The sequence below is a fragment of the Ranitomeya variabilis genome, chromosome 1 (assembly GCF_051348905.1).
Source record: "Ranitomeya variabilis isolate aRanVar5 chromosome 1, aRanVar5.hap1, whole genome shotgun sequence".
NCBI lineage: Eukaryota > Metazoa > Chordata > Amphibia > Anura > Dendrobatidae > Ranitomeya > Ranitomeya variabilis.
The window spans coordinates 123,109,734-123,131,554 of NC_135232.1; positions in this window are offsets into that span (position 1 = coordinate 123,109,734).

A 21,821-nucleotide genomic window follows, 5' to 3' on the forward strand; every position below is an offset into this window, starting at 1 on the left:
ATGAAATTGGGTGATAAATCTGGTGGGCTGTATTTTATTTCGAGGTTTTACAGTATACAACGCCTCATGTCTAGTAGTATACTTGGCACGATTATAGGCCTTTTTAACTGATCTACGGCTGTATCCACGCTCTAAGAATCTTTCCTTCAGATTATTAGCTTGTCTCACAAAATCTTCCTCATTTGAGCATATTCTCCGAAGGCGTAAAAATTGGCCTATAGGTATAGATTTTATCATTGCCTTCGGGTGTGATGATGATGCATGTAAGTATGAGTTTACTGCCGTCGGTTTCCGATGTAGATCAGTCTGGAGGACATTATCCACACCCCTCTTTACTTCCACGTCTAGAAATTCAATTTTATTTTGATCCCATTTGTATGTTAGATGTATATTTAATAGATTTTGATTTAACTGGAGCATAAAAGATTCCAGGGATGTGACAGGTCCTTGCCAGAGGATGAATATATCATCGATGAAGCGTACCCATGAAAGGATACGCTCCATTGCTGGCATCAGATCAGACATCAAGAGGTCCCTCTCCCACAGCCCCAGAAATAGGTTTGCATACGCCGGCGCGAATGAAGCACCCATTGCGGTGCCCTGGAGCTGCAGGTAGAAGGACCCCTTGAATAAAAAGAAATTATGCGACAAGGAAAATTGTAGAAGTTCCAAGACAAACTCATTCATATTTCTAGATATTGAAGAAGATTCTAGGAAATACCGGACTGCTCTCAAGCCATCACTATGGCGTATGTTCGTGTAGAGAGATTCTACGTCACATGACACCAATAAGGTGTCATTATCAATATGTAGGCCATCAATTTTTTTCAAAAAATCGCTTGTATCTTTAATAAATGAGGGTAGCTCCTCAACTAAGGGTTGTAATTTGGAGTCTATATATTTATTGATGTTCTCCATAAAGTTTCCACATCCCGAGATTATCGGCCTACCTGGTGGTACAGTTTGGTCTTTATGGATTTTAGGCAATAAATAGAATGTGGGTATTGCTGGTTCTACAACTTGTAGTGCCGAAAATAAATCCTTAGTTATCACCCCATTGTCCCTAGTCTCTCTCAGGATAGCCAATAGTTCCTTTACAAATTTATCCAAAGGATTGAACGTTAGTTTTTTGTAGCATGTCTCACTCCTTAGTTGTTTGAATGCCTCTGCTTCATAGAGTGGTTTAGGCCAAATTACTACGTTTCCGCCTTTGTCGGCAGGTTTTATTAGAATATCCCGCATTCCCTGAAGTTTAACTAGACTATTCCTCTCTTCCCTGTTTAAATTAACAGTATTCGGGTAGCGTGGAATCTTATTGAATTCTTTGCTCACCGTCTGGACAAAAATGTCCAGGGTCGAGCATGAAGACAGAGGTGGAAATCTACGTGAACGTGGTTTTATAGAGTCTGGAATCTTACCTCCCTCCGTTTCGTTATGTTCACGTGCTAGTTCCTCCAAGGTATTTAGTGCCTCCTGTTCCGCCTCTGTGGGGAATAGTAAATTGGTATCTTCATTATGAAAATGTTGTTTAAATAATAATTTTCTTGCAAAGAGATGCAAGTCTTTAATAGCCATAAATTTATTAAAGTTCCCCGTGGGACAGAACATTAACCCTTTGCTCAATACCCCCAATTCTATTTCTGAAAAGTTGTGGGAACTTAAATTAATTACCTTGCTGTTATTTCCACTTCTTTCGGGGGAATATCTGAAGTTCCGTTTAGTTGACACATAACGAGGTTCCCTTTTCCGTTTGGGGGTAGAAATGACAGACATAGAGGTAGAGGCGGAAGAGGAGGCACACGAGACATCACCATTGTTTATGCTTGAAGTTGTAGACATTATACGTTCACGAGTTATGTCCTTATTTATACTTCTGCGCCATCTATAGATCTTCCCATTTGCCAGATCTTTTTGATCTCTCATAAGTTTGTTGGCTTGTTTACCCTGGATGTCTTTTACCCACTGATCCACCAATTTTTCCAATTGGGGATTGATTGTATCAAATTGTTCAGGGGTAAGATTACCTTTGGCCTTCATAAGGTTTTCATCTAGTGACTTATCAATTTCAGTCAATATTTTCAAATTATATTGTATGAGAAGCTCCATCAGTTTCTTTGATGTATCATTACATATTGTTTCCCATTTATTGATGAATTCCTCATCGTCCATGGGAAACGAAGGTGTAACTTGAATCCTTAGGCCTCTAGGAATGAGTTGCCTTTGGACATAGTTCTCCAAGAACGCTCTGTTCCACCATGATCTTGTTCTTTTATATGTTAAATTCTTTATGATATGAAAACAATCATCATATTGTATACCACCATTAGCGGTTATAGGGTTACCACTATTGCCAAACACTGCATTAATTTGTCCCTGCCAAGTCTGTTCCCTGGTCCTAAAATCCATGTTCAGAGCAAAAGGAAGCCTGTGCAAAACACAGTATATATATTAGTAACAGACACAGAGATGACACCTTTATAAAAATATATATATATATTATCAACGTAAGAATGGAATATAGTATCAAAAGATTATAATCACTAGGTCACCCCGTGTGTCAAATTTATAGTGTAAGACCACTACCTAGAAGAGAAAGACTGCCCCGACACAGAGAATTAGACCAATAAGAAGGTGACAGGGAATAATTATCATAAAATTAATTTTTATTTGATAACAATAGTGACAAACATCAAAACTTAATATTAAAAATGTATATATTATCTAATGATATAGTACAATGCAACACTGTGCACAAATTGAGCCGCTTTATAATAAGGCAAGCCAATTTATATAGAGATAAAGAGCAATCAATGGCATAATAAATCCAAAAATCATGTGCAGGACAACAGTCAAATTTAATACAAACACAAAAACAGTGTATATAATATATAATAATATATATAAAAATTAATATAAATTGTGCTATATGTAAAAACCAGTATCCACCACTAGGTGGTGCAAGAGACCCAATCCAACAAAGATGTGGTAGAAAAAGTGCTATGTGCAATGACTGCTGACCGACACAAGGGGCATCTAGGTTCAAAGGCCCAGAGAAAGTGCTCCGTGCTATATAAATATATAAGTATGCCAGATTACTTACAAATTACCAGGGATGATTACAGGGCTGCCCGCGGCTCAATGTGCACCCCGACGCGCGTTTCGGACATCCAGTCCTTCGTCAGGGGGTATTCTAATTGCATGATCGGGGGGTTTAAATATCTTATGGAGGTGCCAATGTCAGCGCCCAGCGCATGGACGGCGCATGCGCCGCCCGAACAACCCGGAAGTCCGGGACGCCGCATCACGCGTCCGGACGCACATGATGGTACATGGCGTTGCCAAGGACACCGAGACGCCGCGACCCAGGCACCCGGGCGTCGGACGCGCATGCGCACAACGCCAGGAGCAACATGGGCGACTGCGGACAAAGATGTGAAGTACAGGGAAGCATTAATAGGCAGGAAAAATAATGTGTATGTGTGGGACACATGAAATGGTGTATGAAGGTGAACAAAAAAAGGGGGGTTATTAAATGATGTGTGTGCACACAACTGTGGTACAATATATATATAATTTATAATTCTGTAGGTGCAAAAAGCTATATGGATATGTGCAGGCTACAATTCATTACCAGGGGAGTTGTGGACAGGGTATATAGAAGTTGGATAGAGCTGTGCAATGTCGTATAAGAAACCTTATATACAATAGATACATATATATTATATTAACCAATGTTCTAAACACAATATATTTATAATATTATTTATACAATCATAGATAAAATCCTCTAAGATCGGATACGGATGCAGAAGACCGCCACATCGGATCCGAAAAGGAAACAGTCCGACCCCCGGCCACAAACGCCACGCACGGAGGCCCAACACACGGAGTAGGTCCGCAACAGAAGAGGTACGTAAATAAAATACCTGGGTAATAAAAGCAAAAGTTAAAAACAACATAGTGAAGACAATATACAGAAAAAATTATACAGAAAAATTATTAAAAAAATTACGATCCATATAGATAACCATACCAATGATATATAGCAAATATTTTAAAAATGAATAATTAAAGAATTTTTTAAATTATTTTTCAAAAATTTTTTTAAAAGGAGCGGGTATACAATTTTTAAAAATAATAAAAAATATATATATATATATAAAACATGTATGGAGCAAATAAGATGGTCACAAAAACGGAGCAAAGCTTATATTTTCGTTGAGGCCATTGGGTGATACTGTATCAAGCAGCCAAGTCCATTTAGTTTCTAATTGGGCCAAGGGTATGCTGATCTTCCCACCTCTCTCCTTTTGTTCAATCATGTCTATCCCAACCACTTTAAGAAGAGAGGCGTCACAATTGTGATGTATCTTGAAGTGCCTTGGTAGAGTCTTCAACATTGTAGTGTCCTCTATTTCCCTGGCTGCCTGTATACCAAGTACATGTTCTCTTGTACGTACTTTCAGTTGCCGGATTGTCATCCCTATGTAGATAAGTGGGCAAGGGCATACAGCGTAGTAAACTACGGCACGTGATGTGCATGTAATATTGCGTTTAATTTCGTAAATTGTAGTGTCCTTACTATTACTAAATGTTTGTGACCTCATAATATTCGGACAGGCCACACATCTTCCACAAGGTTTGCATCCTGGTTGGGGTCTAGCCGTACTTAGGAAAGTGGAATGCAATGATGGATCACCGACATAATGACTCTTTACAAGAGAATCACCCAAGTTTTGTGAGCGTCTAAACGTTATATCTGGATATTCGCTGATATATTTTGATATTACCGGATCGCTCAGTAGAATCGGCCACGACTTTGTCAAATAATGACGCATTAAATCAGCCTGGCCATGAAATTGGGTGATAAATCTGGTGGGCTGTATTTTATTTCGAGGTTTTACAGTATACAACGCCTCATGTCTAGTAGTATACTTGGCACGATTATAGGCCTTTTTAACTGATCTACGGCTGTATCCACGCTCTAAGAATCTTTCCTTCAGATTATTAGCTTGTCTCACAAAATCTTCCTCATTTGAGCATATTCTCCGAAGGCGTAAAAATTGGCCTATAGGTATAGATTTTATCATTGCCTTCGGGTGTGATGATGATGCATGTAAGTATGAGTTTACTGCCGTCGGTTTCCGATGTAGATCAGTCTGGAGGACATTATCCACACCCCTCTTTACTTCCACGTCTAGAAATTCAATTTTATTTTGATCCCATTTGTATGTTAGATGTATATTTAATAGATTTTGATTTAACTGGAGCATAAAAGATTCCAGGGATGTGACAGGTCCTTGCCAGAGGATGAATATATCATCGATGAAGCGTACCCATGAAAGGATACGCTCCATTGCTGGCATCAGATCAGACATCAAGAGGTCCCTCTCCCACAGCCCCAGAAATAGGTTTGCATACGCCGGCGCGAATGAAGCACCCATTGCGGTGCCCTGGAGCTGCAGGTAGAAGGACCCCTTGAATAAAAAGAAATTATGCGACAAGGAAAATTGTAGAAGTTCCAAGACAAACTCATTCATATTTCTAGATATTGAAGAAGATTCTAGGAAATACCGGACTGCTCTCAAGCCATCACTATGGCGTATGTTCGTGTAGAGAGATTCTACGTCACATGACACCAATAAGGTGTCATTATCAATATGTAGGCCATCAATTTTTTTCAAAAAATCGCTTGTATCTTTAATAAATGAGGGTAGCTCCTCAACTAAGGGTTGTAATTTGGAGTCTATATATTTATTGATGTTCTCCATAAAGTTTCCACATCCCGAGATTATCGGCCTACCTGGTGGTACAGTTTGGTCTTTATGGATTTTAGGCAATAAATAGAATGTGGGTATTGCTGGTTCTACAACTTGTAGTGCCGAAAATAAATCCTTAGTTATCACCCCATTGTCCCTAGTCTCTCTCAGGATAGCCAATAGTTCCTTTACAAATTTATCCAAAGGATTGAACGTTAGTTTTTTGTAGCATGTCTCACTCCTTAGTTGTTTGAATGCCTCTGCTTCATAGAGTGGTTTAGGCCAAATTACTACGTTTCCGCCTTTGTCGGCAGGTTTTATTAGAATATCCCGCATTCCCTGAAGTTTAACTAGACTATTCCTCTCTTCCCTGTTTAAATTAACAGTATTCGGGTAGCGTGGAATCTTATTGAATTCTTTGCTCACCGTCTGGACAAAAATGTCCAGGGTCGAGCATGAAGACAGAGGTGGAAATCTACGTGAACGTGGTTTTATAGAGTCTGGAATCTTACCTCCCTCCGTTTCGTTATGTTCACGTGCTAGTTCCTCCAAGGTATTTAGTGCCTCCTGTTCCGCCTCTGTGGGGAATAGTAAATTGGTATCTTCATTATGAAAATGTTGTTTAAATAATAATTTTCTTGCAAAGAGATGCAAGTCTTTAATAGCCATAAATTTATTAAAGTTCCCCGTGGGACAGAACATTAACCCTTTGCTCAATACCCCCAATTCTATTTCTGAAAAGTTGTGGGAACTTAAATTAATTACCTTGCTGTTATTTCCACTTCTTTCGGGGGAATATCTGAAGTTCCGTTTAGTTGACACATAACGAGGTTCCCTTTTCCGTTTGGGGGTAGAAATGACAGACATAGAGGTAGAGGCGGAAGAGGAGGCACACGAGACATCACCATTGTTTATGCTTGAAGTTGTAGACATTATACGTTCACGAGTTATGTCCTTATTTATACTTCTGCGCCATCTATAGATCTTCCCATTTGCCAGATCTTTTTGATCTCTCATAAGTTTGTTGGCTTGTTTACCCTGGATGTCTTTTACCCACTGATCCACCAATTTTTCCAATTGGGGATTGATTGTATCAAATTGTTCAGGGGTAAGATTACCTTTGGCCTTCATAAGGTTTTCATCTAGTGACTTATCAATTTCAGTCAATATTTTCAAATTATATTGTATGAGAAGCTCCATCAGTTTCTTTGATGTATCATTACATATTGTTTCCCATTTATTGATGAATTCCTCATCGTCCATGGGAAACGAAGGTGTAACTTGAATCCTTAGGCCTCTAGGAATGAGTTGCCTTTGGACATAGTTCTCCAAGAACGCTCTGTTCCACCATGATCTTGTTCTTTTATATGTTAAATTCTTTATGATATGAAAACAATCATCATATTGTATACCACCATTAGCGGTTATAGGGTTACCACTATTGCCAAACACTGCATTAATTTGTCCCTGCCAAGTCTGTTCCCTGGTCCTAAAATCCATGTTCAGAGCAAAAGGAAGCCTGTGCAAAACACAGTATATATATTAGTAACAGACACAGAGATGACACCTTTATAAAAATATATATATATATTATCAACGTAAGAATGGAATATAGTATCAAAAGATTATAATCACTAGGTCACCCCGTGTGTCAAATTTATAGTGTAAGACCACTACCTAGAAGAGAAAGACTGCCCCGACACAGAGAATTAGACCAATAAGAAGGTGACAGGGAATAATTATCATAAAATTAATTTTTATTTGATAACAATAGTGACAAACATCAAAACTTAATATTAAAAATGTATATATTATCTAATGATATAGTACAATGCAACACTGTGCACAAATTGAGCCGCTTTATAATAAGGCAAGCCAATTTATATAGAGATAAAGAGCAATCAATGGCATAATAAATCCAAAAATCATGTGCAGGACAACAGTCAAATTTAATACAAACACAAAAACAGTGTATATAATATATAATAATATATATAAAAATTAATATAAATTGTGCTATATGTAAAAACCAGTATCCACCACTAGGTGGTGCAAGAGACCCAATCCAACAAAGATGTGGTAGAAAAAGTGCTATGTGCAATGACTGCTGACCGACACAAGGGGCATCTAGGTTCAAAGGCCCAGAGAAAGTGCTCCGTGCTATATAAATATATAAGTATGCCAGATTACTTACAAATTACCAGGGATGATTACAGGGCTGCCCGCGGCTCAATGTGCACCCCGACGCGCGTTTCGGACATCCAGTCCTTCGTCAGGGGGTATTCTAATTGCATGATCGGGGGGTTTAAATATCTTATGGAGGTGCCAATGTCAGCGCCCAGCGCATGGACGGCGCATGCGCCGCCCGAACAACCCGGAAGTCCGGGACGCCGCATCACGCGTCCGGACGCACATGATGGTACATGGCGTTGCCAAGGACACCGAGACGCCGCGACCCAGGCACCCGGGCGTCGGACGCGCATGCGCACAACGCCAGGAGCAACATGGGCGACTGCGGACAAAGATGTGAAGTACAGGGAAGCATTAATAGGCAGGAAAAATAATGTGTATGTGTGGGACACATGAAATGGTGTATGAAGGTGAACAAAAAAAGGGGGGTTATTAAATGATGTGTGTGCACACAACTGTGGTACAATATATATATAATTTATAATTCTGTAGGTGCAAAAAGCTATATGGATATGTGCAGGCTACAATTCATTACCAGGGGAGTTGTGGACAGGGTATATAGAAGTTGGATAGAGCTGTGCAATGTCGTATAAGAAACCTTATATACAATAGATACATATATATTATATTAACCAATGTTCTAAACACAATATATTTATAATATTATTTATACAATCATAGATAAAATCCTCTAAGATCGGATACGGATGCAGAAGACCGCCACATCGGATCCGAAAAGGAAACAGTCCGACCCCCGGCCACAAACGCCACGCACGGAGGCCCAACACACGGAGTAGGTCCGCAACAGAAGAGGTACGTAAATAAAATACCTGGGTAATAAAAGCAAAAGTTAAAAACAACATAGTGAAGACAATATACAGAAAAAATTATACAGAAAAATTATTAAAAAAATTACGATCATGGAATTAAAATTATAAATATTCCATATAGATAACCATACCAATGATATATAGCAAATATTTTAAAAATGAATAATTAAAGAATTTTTTAAATTATTTTTCAAAAATTTTTTTAAAAGGAGCGGGTATACAATTTTTAAAAATAATAAAAAATATATATATATATATAAAACATGTATGGAGCAAATAAGATGGTCACAAAAACGGAGCAAAGCTTATATTTTCGTTGAGGCCATTGGGTGATACTGTATCAAGCAGCCAAGTCCATTTAGTTTCTAATTGGGCCAAGGGTATGCTGATCTTCCCACCTCTCTCCTTTTGTTCAATCATGTCTATCCCAACCACTTTAAGAAGAGAGGCGTCACAATTGTGATGTATCTTGAAGTGCCTTGGTAGAGTCTTCAACATTGTAGTGTCCTCTATTTCCCTGGCTGCCTGTATACCAAGTACATGTTCTCTTGTACGTACTTTCAGTTGCCGGATTGTCATCCCTATGTAGATAAGTGGGCAAGGGCATACAGCGTAGTAAACTACGGCACGTGATGTGCATGTAATATTGCGTTTAATTTCGTAAATTGTAGTGTCCTTACTATTACTAAATGTTTGTGACCTCATAATATTCGGACAGGCCACACATCTTCCACAAGGTTTGCATCCTGGTTGGGGTCTAGCCGTACTTAGGAAAGTGGAATGCAATGATGGATCACCGACATAATGACTCTTTACAAGAGAATCACCCAAGTTTTGTGAGCGTCTAAACGTTATATCTGGATATTCGCTGATATATTTTGATATTACCGGATCGCTCAGTAGAATCGGCCACGACTTTGTCAAATAATGACGCATTAAATCAGCCTGGCCATGAAATTGGGTGATAAATCTGGTGGGCTGTATTTTATTTCGAGGTTTTACAGTATACAACGCCTCATGTCTAGTAGTATACTTGGCACGATTATAGGCCTTTTTAACTGATCTACGGCTGTATCCACGCTCTAAGAATCTTTCCTTCAGATTATTAGCTTGTCTCACAAAATCTTCCTCATTTGAGCATATTCTCCGAAGGCGTAAAAATTGGCCTATAGGTATAGATTTTATCATTGCCTTCGGGTGTGATGATGATGCATGTAAGTATGAGTTTACTGCCGTCGGTTTCCGATGTAGATCAGTCTGGAGGACATTATCCACACCCCTCTTTACTTCCACGTCTAGAAATTCAATTTTATTTTGATCCCATTTGTATGTTAGATGTATATTTAATAGATTTTGATTTAACTGGAGCATAAAAGATTCCAGGGATGTGACAGGTCCTTGCCAGAGGATGAATATATCATCGATGAAGCGTACCCATGAAAGGATACGCTCCATTGCTGGCATCAGATCAGACATCAAGAGGTCCCTCTCCCACAGCCCCAGAAATAGGTTTGCATACGCCGGCGCGAATGAAGCACCCATTGCGGTGCCCTGGAGCTGCAGGTAGAAGGACCCCTTGAATAAAAAGAAATTATGCGACAAGGAAAATTGTAGAAGTTCCAAGACAAACTCATTCATATTTCTAGATATTGAAGAAGATTCTAGGAAATACCGGACTGCTCTCAAGCCATCACTATGGCGTATGTTCGTGTAGAGAGATTCTACGTCACATGACACCAATAAGGTGTCATTATCAATATGTAGGCCATCAATTTTTTTCAAAAAATCGCTTGTATCTTTAATAAATGAGGGTAGCTCCTCAACTAAGGGTTGTAATTTGGAGTCTATATATTTATTGATGTTCTCCATAAAGTTTCCACATCCCGAGATTATCGGCCTACCTGGTGGTACAGTTTGGTCTTTATGGATTTTAGGCAATAAATAGAATGTGGGTATTGCTGGTTCTACAACTTGTAGTGCCGAAAATAAATCCTTAGTTATCACCCCATTGTCCCTAGTCTCTCTCAGGATAGCCAATAGTTCCTTTACAAATTTATCCAAAGGATTGAACGTTAGTTTTTTGTAGCATGTCTCACTCCTTAGTTGTTTGAATGCCTCTGCTTCATAGAGTGGTTTAGGCCAAATTACTACGTTTCCGCCTTTGTCGGCAGGTTTTATTAGAATATCCCGCATTCCCTGAAGTTTAACTAGACTATTCCTCTCTTCCCTGTTTAAATTAACAGTATTCGGGTAGCGTGGAATCTTATTGAATTCTTTGCTCACCGTCTGGACAAAAATGTCCAGGGTCGAGCATGAAGACAGAGGTGGAAATCTACGTGAACGTGGTTTTATAGAGTCTGGAATCTTACCTCCCTCCGTTTCGTTATGTTCACGTGCTAGTTCCTCCAAGGTATTTAGTGCCTCCTGTTCCGCCTCTGTGGGGAATAGTAAATTGGTATCTTCATTATGAAAATGTTGTTTAAATAATAATTTTCTTGCAAAGAGATGCAAGTCTTAAATAGCCATAAATTTATTAAAGTTCCCCGTGGGACAGAACATTAACCCTTTGCTCAATACCCCCAATTCTATTTCTGAAAAGTTGTGGGAACTTAAATTAATTACCTTGCTGTTATTTCCACTTCTTTCGGGGGAATATCTGAAGTTCCGTTTAGTTGACACATAACGAGGTTCCCTTTTCCGTTTGGGGGTAGAAATGACAGACATAGAGGTAGAGGCGGAAGAGGAGGCACACGAGACATCACCATTGTTTATGCTTGAAGTTGTAGACATTATACGTTCACGAGTTATGTCCTTATTTATACTTCTGCGCCATCTATAGATCTTCCCATTTGCCAGATCTTTTTGATCTCTCATAAGTTTGTTGGCTTGTTTACCCTGGATGTCTTTTACCCACTGATCCACCAATTTTTCCAATTGGGGATTGATTGTATCAAATTGTTCAGGGGTAAGATTACCTTTGGCCTTCATAAGGTTTTCATCTAGTGACTTATCAATTTCAGTCAATATTTTCAAATTATATTGTATGAGAAGCTCCATCAGTTTCTTTGATGTATCATTACATATTGTTTCCCATTTATTGATGAATTCCTCATCGTCCATGGGAAACGAAGGTGTAACTTGAATCCTTAGGCCTCTAGGAATGAGTTGCCTTTGGACATAGTTCTCCAAGAACGCTCTGTTCCACCATGATCTTGTTCTTTTATATGTTAAATTCTTTATGATATGAAAACAATCATCATATTGTATACCACCATTAGCGGTTATAGGGTTACCACTATTGCCAAACACTGCATTAATTTGTCCCTGCCAAGTCTGTTCCCTGGTCCTAAAATCCATGTTCAGAGCAAAAGGAAGCCTGTGCAAAACACAGTATATATATTAGTAACAGACACAGAGATGACACCTTTATAAAAATATATATATATATTATCAACGTAAGAATGGAATATAGTATCAAAAGATTATAATCACTAGGTCACCCCGTGTGTCAAATTTATAGTGTAAGACCACTACCTAGAAGAGAAAGACTGCCCCGACACAGAGAATTAGACCAATAAGAAGGTGACAGGGAATAATTATCATAAAATTAATTTTTATTTGATAACAATAGTGACAAACATCAAAACTTAATATTAAAAATGTATATATTATCTAATGATATAGTACAATGCAACACTGTGCACAAATTGAGCCGCTTTATAATAAGGCAAGCCAATTTATATAGAGATAAAGAGCAATCAATGGCATAATAAATCCAAAAATCATGTGCAGGACAACAGTCAAATTTAATACAAACACAAAAACAGTGTATATAATATATAATAATATATATAAAAATTAATATAAATTGTGCTATATGTAAAAACCAGTATCCACCACTAGGTGGTGCAAGAGACCCAATCCAACAAAGATGTGGTAGAAAAAGTGCTATGTGCAATGACTGCTGACCGACACAAGGGGCATCTAGGTTCAAAGGCCCAGAGAAAGTGCTCCGTGCTATATAAATATATAAGTATGCCAGATTACTTACAAATTACCAGGGATGATTACAGGGCTGCCCGCGGCTCAATGTGCACCCCGACGCGCGTTTCGGACATCCAGTCCTTCGTCAGGGGGTATTCTAATTGCATGATCGGGGGGTTTAAATATCTTATGGAGGTGCCAATGTCAGCGCCCAGCGCATGGACGGCGCATGCGCCGCCCGAACAACCCGGAAGTCCGGGACGCCGCATCACGCGTCCGGACGCACATGATGGTACATGGCGTTGCCAAGGACACCGAGACGCCGCGACCCAGGCACCCGGGCGTCGGACGCGCATGCGCACAACGCCAGGAGCAACATGGGCCTCCTCTTCCGCCTCTACCTCTGTCTGTCATTTCTACCCCCAAACGGAAAAGGGAACCTCGTTATGTGTCAACTAAACGGAACTTCAGATATTCCCCCGAAAGAAGTGGAAATAACAGCAAGGTAATTAATTTAAGTTCCCACAACTTTTCAGAAATAGAATTGGGGGTATTGAGCAAAGGGTTAATGTTCTGTCCCACGGGGAACTTTAATAAATTTATGGCTATTAAAGACTTGCATCTCTTTGCAAGAAAATTATTATTTAAACAACATTTTCATAATGAAGATACCAATTTACTATTCCCCACAGAGGCGGAACAGGAGGCACTAAATACCTTGGAGGAACTAGCACGTGAACATAACGAAACGGAGGGAGGTAAGATTCCAGACTCTATAAAACCACGTTCACGTAGATTTCCACCTCTGTCTTCATGCTCGACCCTGGACATTTTTGTCCAGACGGTGAGCAAAGAATTCAATAAGATTCCACGCTACCCGAATACTGTTAATTTAAACAGGGAAGAGAGGAATAGTCTAGTTAAACTTCAGGGAATGCGGGATATTCTAATAAAACCTGCCGACAAAGGCGGAAACGTAGTAATTTGGCCTAAACCACTCTATGAAGCAGAGGCATTCAAACAACTAAGGAGTGAGACATGCTACAAAAAACTAACGTTCAATCCTTTGGATAAATTTGTAAAGGAACTATTGGCTATCCTGAGAGAGACTAGGGACAATGGGGTGATAACTAAGGATTTATTTTCGGCACTACAAGTTGTAGAACCAGCAATACCCACATTCTATTTATTGCCTAAAATCCATAAAGACCAAACTGTACCACCAGGTAGGCCGATAATCTCGGGATGTGGAAACTTTACGGAGAACATCAATAAATATATAGACTCCAAATTACAACCCTTAGTTGAGGAGCTACCCTCATTTATTAAAGATACAAGCGATTTTTTGAAAAAAATTGATGGCCTACATATTGATAATGACACCTTATTGGTGTCATGTGACGTAGAATCTCTCTACACGAACATACGCCATAGTGATGGCTTGAGAGCAGTCCGGTATTTCCTAGAATCTTCTTCAATATCTAGAAATATGAATGAGTTTGTCTTGGAACTTCTACAATTTTCCTTGTCGCATAATTTCTTTTTATTCAAGGGGTCCTTCTACCTGCAGCTCCAGGGCACCGCAATGGGTGCTTCATTCGCGCCGGCGTATGCAAACCTATTTCTGGGGCTGTGGGAGAGGGACCTCTTGATGTCTGATCTGATGCCAGCAATGGAGCGTATCCTTTTATGGGTACGCTTCATCGATGATATATTCATCCTCTGGCAAGGACCTGTCACATCCCTGGAATCTTTTATGCTCCAGTTAAATCAAAATCTATTAAATATACATCTAACATACAAATGGGATCAAAATAAAATTGAATTTCTAGACGTGGAAGTAAAGAGGGGTGTGGATAATGTCCTCCAGACTGATCTACATCGGAAACCGACGGCAGTAAACTCATACTTACATGCATCATCATCACACCCGAAGGCAATGATAAAATCTATACCTATAGGCCAATTTTTACGCCTTCGGAGAATATGCTCAAATGAGGAAGATTTTGTGAGACAAGCTAATAATCTGAAGGAAAGATTCTTAGAGCGTGGATACAGCCGTAGATCAGTTAAAAAGGCCTATAATCGTGCCAAGTATACTACTAGACATGAGGCGTTGTATACTGTAAAACCTCGAAATAAAATACAGCCCACCAGATTTATCACCCAATTTCATGGCCAGGCTGATTTAATGCGTCATTATTTGACAAAGTCGTGGCCGATTCTACTGAGCGATCCGGTAATATCAAAATATATCAGCGAATATCCAGATATAACGTTTAGACGCTCACAAAACTTGGGTGATTCTCTTGTAAAGAGTCATTATGTCGGTGATCCATCATTGCATTCCACTTTCCTAAGTACGGCTAGACCCCAACCAGGATGCAAACCTTGTGGAAGATGTGTGGCCTGTCCGAATATTATGAGGTCACAAACATTTAGTAATAGTAAGGGCACTACAATTTACGAAATTAAACGCAATATTACATGCACATCACGTGCCGTAGTTTACTACGCTGTATGCCCTTGCCCACTTATCTACATAGGGATGACAATCCGGCAACTGAAAGTACGTACAAGAGAACATGTACTTGGTATACAGGCAGCCAGGGAAATAGAGGACACTACAATGTTGAAGACTCTACCAAGGCACTTCAAGATACATCACAATTGTGACGCCTCTCTTCTTAAAGTGGTTGGGATAGACATGATTGAACAAAAGGAGAGAGGTGGGAAGATCAGCATACCCTTGGCCCAATTAGAAACTAAATGGACTTGGCTGCTTGATACAGTATCACCCAATGGCCTCAACGAAAATATAAGCTTTGCTCCGTTTTTGTGACCATCTTATTTGCTCCATACATGTTTTATATATATATATATATTTTTTATTATTTTTAAAAATTGTATACCCGCTCCTTTTAAAAAAATTTTTGAAAAATAATTTAAAAAATTCTTTAATTATTCATTTTTAAAATATTTGCTATATATCATTGGTATGGTTATCTATATGGAATATTTATAATTTTAATTCCATGATCGTAATTTTTTAAATAATTTTTCTGTATAATTTTTTCTGTATATTGTCTTCACTATGTTGTTTTTAACTTTTGCTTTTATTACCCAGGTATTTTATTTACGTACCTCTTCTGTTGCGGACCTACTCCGTGTGTTGGGCCTCCGTGCGTGGCGTTTGTGGCCGGGGGTCGGACTGTTTCCTTTTCGGATCCGATGTGGCGGTCTTCTGCATCCGTATCCGATCTTAGAGGATTTTATCTATGATTGTATAAATAATATTATAAATATATTGTGTTTAGAACATTGGTTAATATAATATATATGTATCTATTGTATATAAGGTTTCTTATACGACATTGCACAGCTCTATCCAACTTCTATATACCCTGTCCACAACTCCCCTGGTAATGAATTGTAGCCTGCACATATCCATATAGCTTTTTGCACCTACAGAATTATAAATTATATATATATTGTACCACAGTTGTGTGCACACACATCATTTAATAACCCCCCTTTTTTTGTTCACCTTCATACACCATTTCATGTGTCCCACACATACACATTATTTTTCCTGCCTATTAATGCTTCCCTGTACTTCACATCTTTGTCCGCAGTCGCCCATGTTGCTCCTGGCGTTGTGCGCATGCGCGTCCGACGCCCGGGTGCCTGGGTCGCGGCGTCTCGGTGTCCTTGGCAACGCCATGTACCATCATGTGCGTCCGGACGCGTGATGCGGCGTCCCGGACTTCCGGGTTGTTCGGGCGGCGCATGCGCCGTCCATGCGCTGGGCGCTGACATTGGCACCTCCATAAGATATTTAAACCCCCCGATCATGCAATTAGAATACCCCCTGACGAAGGACTGGATGTCCGAAACGCGCGTCGGGGTGCACATTGAGCCGCGGGCAGCCCTGTAATCATCCCTGGTAATTTGTAAGTAATCTGGCATACTTATATATTTATATAGCACGGAGCACTTTCTCTGGGCCTTTGAACCTAGATGCCCCTTGTGTCGGTCAGCAGTCATTGCACATAGCACTTTTTCTACCACATCTTTGTTGGATTGGGTCTCTTGCACCACCTAGTGGTGGATACTGGTTTTTACATATAGCACAATTTATATTAATTTATATATATATTATTATATATTATATACACTGTTTTTGTGTTTGTATTAAATTTGACTGTTGTCCTGCACATGATTTTTGGATTTATTATGCCATTGATTGCTCTTTATCTCTATATAAATTGGCTTGCCTTATTATAAAGCGGCTCAATTTGTGCACAGTGTTGCATTGTACTATATCATTAGATAATATATACATTTTTAATATTAAGTTTTGATGTTTGTCACTATTGTTATCAAATAAAAATTAATTTTATGATAATTATTCCCTGTCACCTTCTTATTGGTCTAATTCTCTGTGTCGGGGCAGTCTTTCTCTTCTAGGTAGTGGTCTTACACTATAAATTTGACACACGGGGTGACCTAGTGATTATAATCTTTTGATACTATATTCCATTCTTACGTTGATAATATATATATATATTTTTATAAAGGTGTCATCTCTGTGTCTGTTACTAACCCCCTTGGTAGCGCTGCCCGTCTTCTGGCATCATTGTTTGGCTGGCTGCGCCTCTGCGGCCGCCCTGACCCACACAACGCCCCTCGGTGTCTTATTTATTGGGACTGCGAGGGTGTGATTGATGGGCAGGATCAGTGCATCAGTTCGCCTGTCCCTCCTCTCCTTCCGCCTTCTTCGGACTGTGCGGCTTCATGGCCGTGGCATGCGATAAGGGATCAGATGACGCCGCACAGTCTGAAGCGGGTGTAAGGACCCGAGTGTGAGAGGCGAACATATGTGCTGCGCCAGGCCCTGAATCCCAGCCCCGCAGTGTTTTAACAATGTTAAGACACTGCGGGGCTGGGATTCAGGGGCATCGCGAACCGCACCGGCCGACATTACATGATGCCAGAAGATGGGCAGCGCTAACGGCGCTAGGCCAGGGGATAACACGACAGCGCAGACTCCTGTACAGCAAATAACAACGCTCGGGAGGCTGCACCCAGCACCAAGGTGGGATTCTTGACACCTGTGCTGCGTCTCATTACAAAGGGAACTCTCGCCTCCATTACACAGTTTGACTGTATAAAGGGCTAAATGTTATACGTGTTCCATTCAGCGTGTGCAAGGAGAAAAATTACAAGAGCAACCTTTGACTTGCGCAGCACTGCTGCTGCATAAGCTGTGGCTCTTCTACTTTGTAACCCCTGAGGGGGGGTTAAAGGTGACTTTTGAAATCGGTTCAATTAGGCTTCGGCCTACACTCTGCTCCACCTGCAGAGCCCGGGCTCCAACAACGCTAGTTGCTGTCCGGAAGTGCTGGCTGCACAGAGCCAAACACCTCGCCAATGTGTCAGTGGGGTCCAGCACCGCCAGCTGTTCCCCTGCTGTGTAGCCGGCAACGTGTCCTGCAAAAGCCACGCAGACACAACACACCCAAAGCTGCCGCCTGTGCAGGCTTCGGCCTACACTCCCCTCCCCCTGCTCCTCCTCCTCCTGCTCCTCCTCCTGCTGTCCCTGGGCTCTAACACACCGCCAGTTGGGGCCCAGATGTGCTAGCTGCACAGAGAAAAACACCAGCCAATGTGTCAGTGGGGTCCAGCACCGCCAGCTGTTCCCCTGCTGTGCAGCCGGCAACGTGTCCTGCAAAAGCCACGCAGACACAAGAACTGAAATTGAAGGGAACCTGTCCCCCCTCCCCCAGGCGTTTTTACGTTATCCAGCCACCTTGTACAGCGGTAATGCTGCATGTGTGCAAGGTGGCTCAGAAACGTATTCTCCTCGCACATGTGGAACTGAAAACACGTCTGAAATGTGTCCTCTGTGTGACCATTTAACCGTCCCGGTGGTGTGACTTTCCTTTGTAATGACACGCTGCAACCCCCTTGGTAGCGCTGCCCGTCTTCTGGCATCATTGTTTGGCTGGCTGCGCCTCTGCGGCCGCCCTGACCCACACAACGCCCCTCGGTGTCTTATTTATTGGGACTGCGAGGGTGTGATTGATGGGCAGGATCAGTGCATCAGTTCGCCTGTCCCTCCTCTCCTTCCGCCTTCTTCGGACTGTGCGGCTTCATGGCCGTGGCATGCGATAAGGGATCAGATGACGCCGCACAGTCTGAAGCGGGTGTAAGGACCCGAGTGTGAGAGGCGAACATATGTGCTGCGCCAGGCCCTGAATCCCAGCCCCGCAGTGTTTTAACAATGTTAAGACACTGCGGGGCTGGGATTCAGGGGCATCGCGAACCGCACCGGCCGACATTACATGATGCCAGAAGATGGGCAGCGCTAACGGCGCTAGGCCAGGGGATAACACGACAGCGCAGACTCCTGTACAGCAAATAACAACGCTCGGGAGGCTGCACCCAGCACCAAGGTGGGATTCTTGACACCTGTGCTGCGTCTCATTACAAAGGGAACTCTCGCCTCCATTACACAGTTTGACTGTATAAAGGGCTAAATGTTATACGTGTTCCATTCAGCGTGTGCAAGGAGAAAAATTACAAGAGCAACCTTTGACTTGCGCAGCACTGCTGCTGCATAAGCTGTGGCTCTTCTACTTTGTAACCCCTGAGGGGGGGTTAAAGGTGACTTTTGAAATCGGTTCAATTAGGCTTCGGCCTACACTCTGCTCCACCTGCAGAGCCCGGGCTCCAACAACGCTAGTTGCTGTCCGGAAGTGCTGGCTGCACAGAGCCAAACACCTCGCCAATGTGTCAGTGGGGTCCAGCACCGCCAGCTGTTCCCCTGCTGTGTAGCCGGCAACGTGTCCTGCAAAAGCCACGCAGACACAACACACCCAAAGCTGCCGCCTGTGCAGGCTTCGGCCTACACTCCCCTCCCCCTGCTCCTCCTCCTGCTGTCCCTGGGCTCTAACACACCGCCAGTTGGGGCCCTAGGAAGACAAGCTTGAATAGGTCCCCATCCGGGTTCCAGTACCGTCAGCTGGTTCTCGGCAGTGTCTTTTGCTCTTGTACCTTCTGCTCCCCATCCTGGTTCCAGTACCGTCAGCTGGTTCCGGGCAGAGCCTTTGGCTTAGGTGCCTCCCTCTGGGTATCCGAGTTCCACCAACGTCAGGTGGTCCTTGGTAGTGCTTTCAGGCACGGGTACCTCCTGCTTAGTAACCGGGTTCCAGTAACGTCAGCTGGTCCTCGGTAGTTCCATTGGCTCTTGGACCTTCGGCTACCCATCCGGGTTCCAGTACCGTCAGCTGGTTCTCGGCAGTGTCTTTTGCTCTTGTACCTTCTGCTCCCCATCCTGGTTCCAGTACCGTCAGCTGGTTCCGGGCAGAGCCTTTGGCTTAGGTGCCTCCCTCTGGGTATCCGAGTTCCACCAACGTCAGGTGGTCCTTGGTAGTGCTTTCAGGCACGGGTACCTCCTGCTTAGTAACCGGGTTCCAGTAACGTCAGCTGGTCCTCGGTAGTTCCATTGGCTCTTGGACCTTCGGGTAGCCATCCGAGTTCCAGTTCCATCAGCTGTTTCTCGGCATTTTCTCAGCCTTTTTGTACCTTCTGCTACATTTCCAAGTTCAAGACCCGAAAGACGATGACCCGGAAGACCACCCCTAAGATGATGACGACACCAGAGACGACAACCACCGAGATGACGACGACCCTGGAGACGATGACCCTGAAGACGACCCCGATGACGACGACCCCGATGACGACGACCCCGATGACGACGACCCTGGAGATGACGACGACAACCTGGAAGACCGAGAAGCAGAAGAACAAGAGGCTGCAGAACAAAGAGCAGAAGAACATTAAGCATAAGACTAAATATCAGAGCAAAAGATATTATCTAAATTATAAGCAGAAGAAGACTAAGCAGTGTATGGGGGTGAGTCCGTTCCTCCTCGTGGTGCCCCTGGATAAAGCCTGATGCTGCAGGCCAAACTGAACGCGGACAAATGTAACTGTTTTGTGACAGGCAGAACGGAAGGTGTAATCTTCAAACTTTTATAGATAACAACTACGGGAATGCCTGTCACAAATAAGAATATGATGAAGAAGTTGAATATAAAAAAGATAATAGTTAAATAAAAAGAATATGAACAATGTAAAAAAAAAAATATATATATACGTAGAAAAGAAGAAGATGAATAAGGTGAAGAAGTTGATGTCACAGAAGCTGATGATGAGGATAATGAAGAAGAAAGTGTGGGAGAAGTAAAAAATAGGGTGAAGGGCGTGGAAGTAGTGAAACATCAATATCTGACAAAATAAATAAAAAATTAACATAGTCAAATTCTTTCTAACGCCGAACGTCATAAAAAAATTAAAAATACTGCTATTCTATTTGATTGGGATAAACCCCTGTGCCTTTAATGTCTCCGCCACCTCCCCCAATACATCCTACATTATTCTTAGTTGTTTTCCTTCATGTAGAATTAACCTACAAGGAAAGAAAGGGTTTATTTTAATTCCGATATTTTCGTCCCATTGACTTGCATTGGGATCGGGTATCGGTATCGGATTGGATTCCGATACTGTGACGGTATCGGCCGATACTTTCCGATACCGATACTTTCCGATATCGGAAAGTATCGCTCAACACTACTGTAGACCAATCTTTGACTTAAAGTGTAACCAAGGTTTTAGTTTTAATGTCATAAATCAATAGTACACGTCAAGTTAAACAACTTTGTAATATATCTTATCAGATAAATCACTTTCTTTCTCTGTCAGAATTGATCAGTCATTATCAAAATTCTCAATTCTGAGGTAAAATCTGTGTTCAGAAAAGACAGACTTTTCCACTACTGAGATCGGAGATGGCAGCTGCTACTGATACAATTCTATGTAGATTGGAGGAAGAGGAGGAGGGATAAGGTCTGCCTCTAATTTGGAATCTGTATAATCCTTCTGATCAGGAGAATCATATTGCCTTGTCAGTTTTACAATAAAAGGAACGCTGTAAATAAAACACTAAAAAAACAACTGTGGAATTGCACTTTTTTTTGCTATTTTGCCACAC